This window comes from Ovis canadensis, chromosome 6 (assembly GCF_042477335.2).
Source record: "Ovis canadensis isolate MfBH-ARS-UI-01 breed Bighorn chromosome 6, ARS-UI_OviCan_v2, whole genome shotgun sequence".
Taxonomy (NCBI): domain Eukaryota; kingdom Metazoa; phylum Chordata; class Mammalia; order Artiodactyla; family Bovidae; genus Ovis; species Ovis canadensis.
Genome location: NC_091250.1, coordinates 43,748,086 through 43,761,105, shown reverse-complemented (window position 1 = coordinate 43,761,105; position 13,020 = coordinate 43,748,086).

Sequence of the window (13,020 nt, the reverse complement as noted above, 5' to 3'; positions counted from 1 at the left end):
AGAAATAAACAATGGAATGATTTTTCCCTCTGATATGGTGATTTTATACCAAACCACTGCAGAGATCCTTGTGATTTGTTAAAATGAAAAGTGTTAAATCAAACCATTTGATTAATATTAGTAAATGCTTTCTGTCCTGGGTTCTTCTTTACATCTTTATTCATAATTTAAGGTAACCCACAAATTATTCTCACTTGATAATTATCCATTTACTGAAAGTTACTGATGATGGGGTAATATTAAAGCCTAGTAATTAAAATTAAGAGAAAACTGATTTGTTTATCCCCTTCAAGCAAGTTTTTACTGACTGCCAACTACGTACCAGGCAGTATTCCATGTAAGGTGAATAAAAAAAGAAAAAAAAAAAACAGCAGATGAAATCTGTGCCCTTCCAGGGACTTACATGTTAGCTGTGTGAGAGATGTATAATAAATATCTAATAAATATGGTGATAAATAATTATTCAGAATGAAGCAAGAATATAAAATAAAGAATATGTGTTAGGGTGATAAGGTATTAGGTAGAGAGGTCAGGAAAGACTTCACAAGAGAGTAATATCTGTTCAAAGACCTGTTATAAGTGAGGAAACAAGTCATACTATTGTGCAAAGGCCCTGAAGTGACAGCAAGCTTGATGTATATACATTAGCTGTGTATGAGGATGCAGTCTTTGCCAATAGGTGGTATTGTTATTGCATTAATCTCTTAAATCTACCATAACAAAATATCACAGATTGAGTGGCTCACACAACAGAAATTTATTTCATGAATCTGTAGTCTGAAAGTCTGAAATCAACATATCCACAGGGTTGTTTTCTTCTCCCGGGCTTGTTAGTGTCCTTTCTTCTCCCTGTGATATCATCTTGTCTCTCTGCTGTCATGTGTGTCTGTGTCCAAATTTTCTTATAAAAATTCTAATCATATTGGGTTCAGATTACCATAATCACCTCATTTTAAAGATGCTTGCTTCTTGGAAGAAAAGCTATGACAAACCTAGACAGCATGTTAAAAAGCAGAGACATCACTTTGCCAATAAAGATCCATATAGTCAAAGCTGGTTTTTTTTTTTTTTTTGAGTATTCATGTATGGATGTAAGATGTGGACCATAAAGAAGGCTGAGTGCCGAAGAAGTGATGCTTTTAAATTGTGGTGCTGGAGAACACTCTAGAGTCCCTTCAACAGCAGGGAGATCAAACCAGTCAATCCTAAAGGAACTCAACCCTGAATATTCACTGGAAAGACTAACAGTGAAGCTGAAGCTCTGATATTTTGGCCACCTGACGCAAAGAACCAACTCACTGGAAAAGACCCTGATGCTGGGAAATATCAAAAGCGGGAGGAGAAAGGGATGAAAGACGATGAGATGATTGGATGGCATCACTGATTTAAGGGACGTGAGTTTGGGCAAACTCCAGGAGATAGTGAAGGACAAGAAAGCCTGATGTGTTGCAGTCCATGGGGTCACAAAGAGTCAGACACAACTTAGTGATCGAACAACAAGGACAACCTCTTTAAAGACCCTCTCTTCAAATACAGTCACATTCTGAGGTACTGGAAATTAGAACTTCAATTTTTGAATTTTGATGGACTCAATTCAGCCTATAAGAGTAGTGTTTCAGTTTTAACTTTCCTGGTGGAAATTATCCTTCTATAGTTCTCGTTTACATTTACCTGATGACCGAGATTAAGGACCTTTTTACATGTTTAGTAGTGCTTTATATAACTTTTTATGTCAAGTTCAGGGTTAATTACTTTGCCCATTTTTCTATTATGTGTCCTTTTTTTCATTAATTTTAGAAGTTCTTTATATTTTCCAGATGTAAACATTTTGTCAAACATGACATGGATATTTTTGTTAATTCTGTCACTTGTTTTTTATTATCTGATTAGAATCTTTTCAAAAATGGAAACTGTTATTTTTAATGTAGTCCAAATCATCAATTTTTTTCTATAGGATTATCCTTTATTTTGTCCTATGTAAGAAATTTCTGAATCTTCTCCAAATCATAAAAATATTCTGTTTTCCTTAAGAAGCTTAACTGCTTTACATTTCAGAGTTAGGTCCATAATCCAATTATACTTGATTTTATTTAGTGTATAGTTGTAGCTATAGTACAGTCAGATTTTTCCCATATTATATCTAATTATTCAGCATTGTTTAGCAAAAAGACCATTCTTTCCTCACTGTATTTCAGTAATTATTTTGATGTATTCAGTGATTATATATGTATGGCTTTTTTTCTGCACACTTTTCTTTTCCATTGGTCAATTTTCAAAAGAAGGCTGAGTACTAGAGAAGTGATGCTTTTGAACTGTGGTGATCCATTTCTATGGAACAATGCCATTATTTCTTAAATTTTATAAATTTGAAATTCTTTGAATAAATTAAATTTTGCCTTATAGTCATTTTATCTAGAAAATAAAGACAACCTTTATGCATTCCCACACCGCTTTATGTTGCTAACTTAATAATGTAGCATAAACTATCAATATATTTTGCATATGACTGGTGAATTTGGAAATATTACTATTTAGTTATCTAGAACTATATTTTTTAGATTATTTATAATCTTGATGCTTCTTGAGTTTCTCATTAAAATATTTCCACAAGGTATTTGGGTATTATTTGTTCCATTTTATACCCAAGTAAACCAAATTTAATTACTTAACCTAATGTGAGATGAATCATTATTCAAAATTAGATTTCAGTCTGTTTTCTCATTCTGTTGTTTAACCAGTGAGGCAGGATGCCATTTTAAGCCATATCTTCCTTAAGAAACTAGAAAGCTGTGCTCCTGTGATCAAATATTGTTTGCAGATTCCCATTAACTCAATTTACGGCTAACAAAACTCTGAATTTCGTTACTAACTAACTAGCATGTGTTTGGATGAGTCATGCCTCATGATAAAACATATTCAGTTATATCTCAGTAATTTAATTGAGTCAAATAATAACATGTCATAGAAACTAAATGTGGAAGATTTCAGATTCTGCTTTGCTGTCTCTTTTCAATTACCAAATCACACTAATCACCATTACTGTCCAAACTGACATCTGTATCTTCTGGAGTATTTATCTTACTCTGAGGATTTAGTCTAGTGGCTCTATTTGCATTTTTATCCATATCCCAGAAGCAATCACATTCCCTGTTTGGATCCCTCTGGATGTGAAATATGTAACCCTCCAATTCTACCATATGCCAGCATCTGCCTTATTCCAAGTTGTCTCTCCGCAATACTAATCACATATTTCCTGTATTTATTTGGTCTTTGTGTGTTTCCCAAAGTTATTTAAATAACTAGGTGTTCTAATCTGTGTACGTATTTATTAGATGTTATTAGAAGAGACAAATAATTCAATCTAAGATATTGCTTCTGCTGGTGACTTTGTGTTCAACTTACAATCCTACAATCAAATATACCTGGGATATTTCTGTATAAATCATATAGGGTATATGTATAAATCATATAGGGTGTATGTATCCACAAACATATAACAATTCTCATATTTTTGATGGTTTGAGGCTCTTATTGATAACTGCATCCATTATTCAATTATTTCCTTTATTCATTTATACATTTTTATTTAGCAATCCCATTTTTCTCAGCCTTAATCATTTTTTTCCTTGGATTTTTTAATTTTTTCAGAAAGTTAGATCTCAGAATAATGTGTTTTCATGGCCACCATTGATTATAATATTTTATTTATTACTTTATTTTATGCTTCTTCATTATCTCCATCTCAAAATTTACTTTTGCATGTTAGGCTGCTATAAATTAGTAACACACTTGACATTTTTAAGAAAGAGAGAAAGACTCTGAGGAAAATCTTCTAAAGGGAGATCAAAATGCCCTCATAATAAAATTGTAGTTTATACTTTATCAGTATTTAACATGTATTTTAAATTTTGAGTCTTGAAATTCCTTTTAAATTTGTGGTTAGTGGTATTCGACAATTCATAACTGAAGATTCCATAGTATTCTTGGAAAAAGATGCCTATCTATATATAATGCACTTCAAAAATCATGTGTATATGCTACTGTTATTAAGCTCATTGAAATAAACAAGTAGTTATATTATGACTGTGGATTTATATTGGATATACATCATCCTTATTTGGAATATGGAATTTATAAATAAGATGGCACAAAATTGATTTTCATCACAGTTGGAGCCATACCAACTACATATACAAAACATACATGGAAATACACATGTTCCTATGTGGGATTGGGTGTTTTAATTGTATATCTGGCTGAAACCATGACTTTTCAATAATTATTTCCTATTTGAAAACATTCTCATTCTTACCTTGAAGACTTAGTCATTACAAAGTTTCTCTCTCATATGTTAAACCTTCTCCCCTACCCTACATGAAAGTTCTCTCATATTTTTTTCTTTCCCTGTCTCAGCAATTAACACTAGCATATACATTAGAAAAGGATAAAGAAGGATATTCATACTTAGTAAACTACCCAAGAGAGGTTATTGTCATTTCTCTAGTTAGCTCTAACAGTTTTTCAGTAGAGTTAAGTTTCTTTATTTTATTTTACTTTGGAATAAAGTTGATTTATTATGTTGTGTTGGTTTCAAGTTCATAGCACAGCCATTCAGTTATGTATTTCTATATTTCAGTCAGTTCAGTCACTCAGTTGTATCTAACTCTTTGCAACCCCATGGGCTACAGCATGACAGGCTTCCTTGTCCATCACCAATTCCTGGAGCTTGCTCAAACTCATGTCCATTGAGTTGGTGATACCATCCAACCATCTCATCATCTGTCATCCCCTCTCCTCCTGCCTTCATTCTTTCCCAGGATCAGGGTCTTTTCCAATGAGTCAGTTCTTTACATCCAGTGGCCAAAGTACTGCAGCTTCATCATCAGCCTCAGTCCTTCCAATGAATATTCAGGACTGATTTCCTTTAGGATTGACTGATTGGATCTTCTTGCAGTTGAAAGGACTCTCAAGAGTTTTCTCCAAAACCACTGTTCAAAAGCATCAATTCTTTGGTGCTCAGCTTTCCTTATGGTCCAATTTTCACATCCATACACAACTACTGAAAAACCATAACTTTCACTAGAGGGACCTATGTTGGCAAAGTAATGTCTCAGCTTTTTAATATGCTGTCTAGGTTGGTCACAACTTTTCTTCCAAGGAGCAAGCATCTTTTAATTTAACAGCTGCAGTCACCATCTGCAGTGGTTTTGGAGCCCCCCAAAATAAAGTCTCTCACTATTTCCATTGTTTCCCCAACTATTTTTCATGAAGCGATGGGACTGGATGCCATGATCTTCTTTTTTTCAATGTTGAGTTTTAACCCAGCTTTTTCACTGTCCTCTTTAATTTTCATCAAGAGGCTCTTTAGTTCTTCTTCACTTTCTACCATAAGGGTGTTGTCACCTGCATATCTGAGATTATTGGGATTTCTCCCAGCAATCTTGATTTCAGTTTGTGCTTCCTCCAATCCAGCATTTCACATGATGTACTCTGCATATAAGTTAAGTAAGCAAGGTGACAATATACAGCCTTGATGTACTCCTTTCCCAATTTGGAACCAGTCCATTATTCCATGTCTGGTTCTAACTGTTGCTTCTTGACTTGCATATAGATTTCTCAGGAGGCAGGTAAGGTCATCTGGTATTTCCATGTCATGAAGATTTTTCCACAGTTCGTTGTGATTAGCATAGTCACTAAAGCAGAAGTAGATGTTTTTCTGGAACTGTCTTGCTTTTTCTACGATCCAGCGGATGTTGACAATGTGATCTCTAGTTCCTCTGCCTTTTCTAAATCCAGCTTGAACATCTGGAAGTACTCAGTTCATGTGCTATTGAAAACTAGCTTAGAGAATTTTGAGCATTGCTTTGGTAGTGTGCAAATTTTGAGATGAGTGCAATTGTGTGGTAGTTTAAACATTCTTTCACATTGCCTTTCTTTGAGATTAGACTGAAAACAGCTTTTCCAGTCCTGTGGCTACTGCTGAGTTTTCCAAATTTGCTGGCATATTGAGTACACCACTTTCACAGCATCATCTTTTAGGATTTGAAATAGCTCAAATGGAATTGCATCATCTCCACTAGCTTTAGTCATAGTGATGCTTCCTAAGGCCCACTTGACTTTACATTCCAGGATATCTGGCTCTTGGTGAGTGATCACACCATCATGGTTATCTGGGTCATTAAGATCTTCTTAGTATAGTTCTGTGTATTCTTGCCACCTCTTCTTAATATCTACTGCTTCTATTCGGTCCATACCATTTCTTTCCTGTATTGTGCCAATCTTTGCATGAAATGTTCCCCTGGTATCTCTAATTTTCTTGAAGAGTTCTCTAGTCTTTCCCATTCTATTGTTTTCCTCTATTTCTTTGCATTGATCACTTAGGAAGGCCTTCTTATCTCTCCTTGCTATTCTTTGGAACTCTGCATTCAGATGGGTATATCTTTCTTTTTCTCCTTTACCTCTAGCTTCTCTTCTTTTCTCAGCTATTTGTAAGGTCTCCTCAGACAAACATTTTGCCTTTTTGCATTTCTTCTTCTTGGGGGTGGTTTTGATCACTGCCCCCTGTACAGTGTTACAAACCTCTGTCCATAGTTCTTCAGGCACTCTATCTATCAGATCTAATCCCTTAAATCTATTTTTCACTTCCACTGTATAATTGTAAGTGATTTGGTTTAGGTCATAGCTGAATGTTCTAGTCGTTTTCTCTGTGTGCTGTGCTTAGTTGCTCAGTCAAATCCGACTCTTTCGACCCCGTGGGCTATAGCCTGCCAGGCTTCTCTGTCCATGAGATTCTCCAGGCCAGAATACTGGACTAGGTTGCCATGCCCTCCTCCAGGAGATCTTCCCAGCCCATGGATCGAACCCAGGTCTCCCGCATTGCAGGGAGATTCTTTACCATCTGAGCTGCCAGGGAAGCCTACTTTTTTTTTTTCTTTTTTTTAGTGGTGTTCCCTAGTTTCTTCAATTTAAGTCTGAATTTTGCAAGAAGGAGTTCATGACCTAGCCATAGGCAGATCCTGGTCTTGTTTTTGATGACTGTATAGAGCATCTGCATCTTTGGCTGCAAGGAATATAATCGGTCTGATTTTGATATTGACCATCTGGTGATGTCTATGTGTAGAGTCATCTACACATAGAAGGTGTTTGCTATGATCAGTGCTCCATATTTTTTTTTTCAGATTCTTTTCCCACTTAGGTTATTAACATAGTATTGAGTAGAACTCCCTGTGTTATATACTAGTGGATCCTTCTTGGTTATCTTTTGTAGATAGCAGTGTATATATGTCAATCCCAAACTCCTAATTTATCCCTCCCACCCACTTTTCCTCTTTGGTAACCAGAAATTTGTTTTCTATATCTGTGAGTCTGTTTCTTTTTTTATAAATAACTTCACTTTTTTAAGATTCCACATCTAAGTTATATCATATGATATTTGTCTCTGTCTGACTTATTTTGCTTAGTGTGGTATAATCTCTGGGTTCATCTGTGTTGTGCAAATGGCATCACTACATTACTTTCATGGCTGAGTAATATTCCTTTGTATATATGTACCACATCTTCTTTGTCCATTCATCCATCAATAGACATTTAGTTTGCTTCCATGTCTTGGCTACTGTTAACAGTGCTACAGTGAACACTGGAGTGCATGTTTCTTCCCAAAGTATGGTTTTCTCTGGATATATGCCCAGGAGTGGGATTGCTGGATCGTATTGCTCTATTTTTAGTTTTTTAAGAAACTTCCAAACTCTTCTCCAGGCTGTTCAAGCTTATATTCCTACCTACAGTATAGGAGGGCTCACTACTCTTCATACCCTCTCAAGTATTTGTTTACAGACTTTTTGATGGCCATTCTGAATGAAATGTTACCTCACTGTAGTTTTGATTTGAATTTCTCTAATAATTAGAGATGTTGAAAATCTTTTCGTGAACTTTTTGGCCATCTGTATATCTTCTTCAGAGAAATGTCTATTTAGGTTTTCTGCCTATATTTTGATTGGGTTGTGGTTTTTCTTTTTTTATAGTATATTGCATAAGCTGTTCATATATCTTAGACATCCATCCCTTGTCAGCTACATTGTTTGCAAATGTTAATATTTTCTCTCATTCTGTCAGCTTACACAGAGGAGTATTACACAGGAGAGCTTACACAGAGGAATATTTGCTGGTACCTGAGTTATCTTTTATGTGTGTGTGTGATTTCTTTTCTCTGCAGAAGCTTTTAAGTTTAATTAGATCACAATTATTAATTTTTGCTTTTATTTTCATTATTCTAGGAAGGGGATCCAGAAAGATTTTGCTGTAATCTATGTCAAATAGTGTTCTGCCTATGTTTTTCTCTAGGAGTTATATAGTATCTGGTCCTACATTTAGGTATTTAATCCATTTTGAGTTTAATTTTGTGTATGGTGTTAGAGAACATTCTAATTTCATTCTTCTAGGTGTAGCAGTCCAGTTTTCCCAGCACCATTTATTGAAGATACTATCTTTTTTTCCATTGTATGTTCTTGCTTCCTTTGTCATAGATTAAATGACCATAGATTCATAGGTTTATTTTGGGCATTCTGTCTTTTTCCTTTGATCTATAAATCCTTCTTTGTGTTAATACCATACTCTTTGGTTGCTCTAACTTTTTAATATTGTCTGAAGTCATGAGGTCTGATGCCTGCAGTTTTATTTTTCTTTCTCAGTATTGCTTTGGCTAGTCAGGGTCTTTTGTGTCTCCATGCAAATTTTAAGACCTTTTTGTTCTAGGTCTGCAAAGAGTGCCAGTAGTCATTTGATAGTGCTTGGGTGGGACCAGGTCTTTGTGCCAAAATGTCAGCCCCCAGGAGAGTTTTCACAGGAGTACTCACTGCTACCTCTGCTACAAGTGTCTTTGTCCCCATAATGAGCCCAGCTGCGAACTGCTTCCTTAGAAGATTCTTCAAGACTAGCATGTAGGTCTGGCCCAGGCTCCTATGAAATCATTGTTTTTTTTTTTTTAATTTTTCCCCAGATCCCAGTGTGCACAAGACATTATGTATGCCCTACAAGAGTGGAGTTTCTTTTGCCCTCAGTCCTTATGGACTCCCTGCCATCAAACCCCCCTTGCCTTCAAAGCCAGATGCTCTGGGGGCTCCTCCTCCTGATGTCAGACTGCCAGTCTAGGGAGCCTGACATGGGGATCAGAACTCTCACTTCTACGGGAGAACCTCTGCAATATAATTATTTTCCAATCTGTGGGTCACACACATGGCAGATGGGGGTTAATTATATTGCAAATGTGGCACTCCTACCATCTCATTGTGGCTTCTTATTTGTCTTTGGATGTACAATATCTTTTGGGATAGTTTCTAATTTTTTCTTATTGATAGTCATTCAGTTGCTGCTACTGCTGCTAAGTCACTTCAGTCGTGTCCGACTCTGTGCGACCCCACAGATGGCAGCCCACCAGACTCCCCCGTCCCTGGGATTCTCCGGGCAAGAACACTGGAGTGGGTGGCCATTTCCTTCTCCAATGCATGAAAGTGAAAAGTGAAAGCGAAGTTGCTCAGTCACGTCTGACTCTTAGCAACTCCATGGACTGCAGCCCACCAGGCTCCTCCGTCCATGGGATTTTCCAGGCAAGAGTGCTGGAGTGGGGTGCCAGCAGTTAGTTGTAATTTCAGTGTTTTCTTGAGAGAGGTTAGCTCAAGTCCTTCTACTACCATCTCATCTCCAACCTGCAGAATCAGGTTGTGTTTCTGGAAAGTAGAATTAGATATTTAACTTACAGAAAGTTTATCTGAAAATGCTCTTGAGAAGAAAGCATAACTGGACAGAAAGGGGAGTTGAACAACAATTTAGGCCCAGGAACAGCTACTGCATATGCCATAGAAAACTCTGGACCTAAAGTGGGCTGGAATTAGAATTGCTTTGTTTTTTGGTTTTTTTTTTTTAGTATTGCTTTGAACTGGACCTTTATCACCTTGCCTTGAACATCATTGGAATGCAGCCCTGATCTTTGCAGAGGTAGTACTCTGCATCTGCAACAATCCCTCACGGGCCCAACAGCTGAAGGCTGTTTACATACAGCAATGCCCAACAGGTATGGCAACAAGTTCTTCCTTGAAGAAAGAACTGGGTGAAAAACATATTACTATGCCTACCATACTGATGTTGGAAATGGTGTAAAATTATGGTGATTAGAATAAGCCCCACTGGTGGAGATATTACTCCCAAATTGCTCTTCTAAATACTAGTGTTCCTTTAAAAGATGTGGTTGACCATATTTTCTCTGCTAACCTAAGGTTGACTTACAGCTAAAGGCCTCTAGAGACATTTCTTTGATGCTTGTATTCTTGAACTCAAACACCGGAAGTCCTCTAGACCTGGAGCTGATAGGTACGTTTAGATTCTAACCTACATGTTTCTTGGTATTACAAATTTAAGTGGAGTAGATGGATAATACTGACTTCCACTACTACATTATTTAATCTCAAGCTTTATGAGCAGTTCCTATGAGTTACCCCTTCTTTCCTTCCATGAAAATGCATTAATCATACTCTTTCTCCCTCTTAGTTCTTCTCTAACATTATTTGTGAGGAGAGAGGATGGGAGAGGAGAACCAGTTTTACTGAAATGATGACACTCAGTAAGCCCATGCAATGCTCAGTAAGCCCATGCAAGGATATATCTGGCCTTTCTGAACCTAAACCTTAAAATGCATTAAGAAACACTTTTTTTTTTTTTGGCCAACTGCATGGCATGTGGGATCTTAGTTTCCTGACCAGGGATCGAACCCACAATCCCTGCATTGGAAGCATAGAGCCTTAACTGCTGGACCACAGGGAAGTCTTTCAACATAGCCTTAATAACAGTTCTCACATTTTAAAAAATGCAATTCTATTCCACATTTTTACTTCCATGGCTGTCTCAGCATTTAAGAGATTAATAGGCTGGAGATTAACCATCTGAATTTAACTGGGGTACTTCTCTTTGGAGATGTTTTTAATCATTATTGAATTTAGCTATATAATCTCAAGGTCTGTGAACTGTTTTTGCTCTCAGTGCTTCTGAAAACAAATGTGTGTTTCTTCCACAGTAACAATTAATTCCCCAAATTTCTGGACACCAAGCAGGTATCCTATAATTAAATTCAATTCTAACTCTAACGACCTGGAGATAGCACAAATCCCACATGTTATGATCTCAGTCCCACAAGACTGCCACCGTACTTCACATGCTGGTCGCAAATCTTGAGTTAACATCTATACTTCTAATCATTCACTTATTAATTGGAGAGAGGATTCTCAGAGCTCTCTCCTCAAGTTCAATAATTTGCTGTGATGGCCTATAGAACTCAAGGAAACACTTTACTGATATTCACTGGCTTATTATAATGGTTATTATAAGGAATGCAAATGAACAGCCAGATGAAGAGCTGTATAGAGTGAGGTCCAGAAGAGCCCCAAGGGGGCACTTCTGACCCTATGGAATTTTAGGTTCACCAGTCTCCTAACAAGTGGATATATCAGTCTGGAAGCTCTTCAAACACATAGTTAAGGTGGTTTTATTGAGGTTTTATTATGTAGACATGATTGATTAAATTATTGGACATTGCTGACTAAGCCAGTTTCCAGCCCTTTTCCCCTCCCTAGAGAAAATGAATTGTTGGTTTTGAAAGTTCCAACCCACTAATCACACATTGGTTTTTCTAGTGACAAGTCCACATAAGGAAGCTATCTGTGGGCCTCTTGGCACCATTCATCTGATTAGCACACACAATGATTCTCCTCATCCATTCTGGGGATCTTAAGTATTTTAGAAGCCTCTTGTATCAGGAGCCTAGGACACGTATATATTATTAAGATGATGATACTAATAAACAATACTCCAATCAACTCTATCACTTTCAAAAAGATACAACTGAAAAATATTTATCTAGAGTCATCAGAAAAAATAGATGAATCAAATATATAAAATAAGAAATTATAGTTTCTGATCTTACATTTAGATCTTTAATCCATTTTGAGTTTATTTTTGTGTACAGTGTTAGAAAGTGATCTAGTTTCATTCTTTTACAAGTGGTTGACCAGTTTTCCCAGCACCACTTGTTAAAGAGATTGTCTTTACTCCATTGTATATTCTTGCCTCCTTTGTCAAAGATAAGGTGTCCATATGTGTGTGGATTTACCTCTGGGCGGGAGGGGGGGTCATGTTTGGGAACGCATGTAAGAATTAAAGATTTTAAAATTAAAAAAAAAGAAATTAAAGAGGATATATTATAATTGATACCATAGAAATATAAACAACCATAACAGCTTACTATGAACAATTGTATACCAAAAAATTAAGCAGTCTAGAAGAAAAAGATAAATTTTTAGAAATATATAACCCACTAAGATGGAATCATGATGAAGTAAAATATCTCAACTCTTAGTTATAGATTACTACTAAGGAGATTAAGTCATTGATAAAAAAAATCCAGAAAAACAAAAGTCCAGGGCCAAATAACTTCCCTGATAAATTCTAACAAAATTTTAAAAAGAATTAAGATTAATCCTTCTCAAATTCTAACAAAAAATAGAAGGGAAAGGAAATTTTCCAGACTCATTTAACAAGGCCATCATTACTCTAAAATTGAAACCAGATCATAATGCCACAAAAAGAGAAAATTATGGGCAATATCCATGATGACCATAAGATGTAAACATCCTCAATAGAATATTGGCAAATTCAACAATATGTTAAAAAGATTATATACCATGATCAAGCAGGATTGATTCCAAAGATGTAAGGATGTTTTTATCATCAACAAGTCAGTAAGAGGATATGCCACAGCAACAAAATGAAGGATTAAAAAAGTCAGATAATCATCTCAGTAGATGTGGGAAACTATGTTTGACAAAATTAAACATCAATTTTTTTTGATAAAAAAATAACTCAACAAAGCAGGTATACAAGAAATGTACCTCAACATAATAAAGATCATATATGACAAGCTCACAGATAATATAATAGTCAACAGTGAAAAACTGAAAGCTTTTCCTCTAAGATCAA